The sequence below is a fragment of the Eulemur rufifrons genome, chromosome 30 (genome assembly GCF_041146395.1).
Source record: "Eulemur rufifrons isolate Redbay chromosome 30, OSU_ERuf_1, whole genome shotgun sequence".
Taxonomy (NCBI): Eukaryota; Metazoa; Chordata; class Mammalia; order Primates; family Lemuridae; genus Eulemur; species Eulemur rufifrons.
Window position 1 is genome coordinate 106,137,103 of NC_091012.1, and position 1,606 is coordinate 106,138,708.

Sequence of the window (1,606 nt, forward strand, 5' to 3'; positions counted from 1 at the left end):
TAGTTTTTGAGTTTTTGGAGGAATTAAATAAGAAGAAAAAAAGTTTTTAATCTTTGTTTACAAAACTGTATTTTACTAAATTGCTATGAATTATAGAAAGCCTAAGAGAGAAAATTCTCTTAAATCTAGAAAATAAAAACATTTAAGTAAAGAACCAACAATGTTTTATATAAGTTATAAAAACATTATTTTTACCAGGTATTCAATATCATGTAATCAACTTATATTTTTTTTAATCTCTATTAGTAGTTTCATGAATCCATCAGTTTCTTTATTAGAGTTCTGGAAAACTTTATTTAGTCTATCAATTTTAAAGTCATCAGAAACCTATATTTAAGAGTACTTGTTGGAGTCTTTTCCATGAATCTGATTGAAAATGTTTTAGAAAAGAATTCAAAACAATAACTATGGATAACAAAAACTTAGAATAGCTATGGTTAAAAATCTGATGAATGTTTACAGTTCAGAAGGACAAAAATTTAGTTATTTCTATTATACATAGTATTTTGAGATAACCAGAATTATAACTGATAACATATTAGAATTTGTGAATTCTATGAGTTCTATCTATGAATTTATATAAATTTTGAAACATTCATATCAACAACATATCCATAAATGCAACTAAAAGAAGATTTAGTATCACTTCTCATTTGATAATTATGTTATACAATTTACCAAATAAGTCTAATCATTTAATATCTTTACAAGATGAGAGATATATCTTTTGAGGCTTTCCAGGGTACCAATTGGAAAATTCCAAAGTTAATTTTAGGTTAAAGAGATTTAAATTTGAATTTGATTTGGGGGAAGTTTGTCAGATGTTAAAAGGCTCAAAACACTTGATTAAAACAGAATCACAGTGCTCACTTCGGCAGCACACACACCAAAATTGGAACGATACAGAGAAGATTAGCATGGCCTCTGCGCAAGCATGACATGTAAATTCGTGAAACTTTCCATATTTTTGTGCACTGTGTCGGGGATGGACACGCTTGAAGCTCTGACTCGGGCGGGGCGGGCGGGGAGCAAGGGCAATATACTTAACCTAAACATTTGTACCCCCATAATATGCTGAAATTAAAAAAAAAAGTCCCAGGAAGGCACTATACCTCTGAGCCTCAGTTTCTCCATCTGCATACTAGGGATATTAATTTCAGAAAAAAAAAACAGAATCACAGGTAATTATAAAATAGTCATTCATTTAACCAGGGTGATAATCAAAAAACTTTAAAAGCAATACAGAAAGTTACATGGGTGCATGTGGTGTTATATATGTTGGTTTTCATCCATGGTTCCTGGCTCATATCTTCCATAACCCTTGTTACAGTCTCTTGTCATTATAATGTTGGGTGTGTTAGGCCTCAGGAGCAGTCCTCAGGAAACAGAATCTCTCTGGCTTCCCCTGCCTTTTTGATTATGGGTCATAAGACCCTCATTCCAGAAAGGATCTTGCCCCATAACATGAAGGCTAATCACATTTTGCACAATTGTTCATAAAAACCCAAGGGAACAGGATTTGGAGAACTCCTGGATAGCTGAGCACCAGAACACATGGTGGTTCCTGGAGGGTGGCACACCCTGGGGGTCACGGGAGCTCTGTGCC

The 1,606-nt window shown here is 33.5% G+C and overlaps 1 non-coding gene across 1 annotated transcript; it reads left to right on the plus strand.

Moving 5' to 3' along the window:
- Positions 1-862: 862 nt before the first annotated feature.
- LOC138379245 (U6 spliceosomal RNA) lies at positions 863-969 on the plus strand. Its single transcript, XR_011232027.1, has one exon. It is a non-coding gene; the product is annotated as a U6 spliceosomal RNA (small nuclear RNA).
- The last annotated feature ends 637 nt before the right edge of the window (positions 970-1,606 follow it).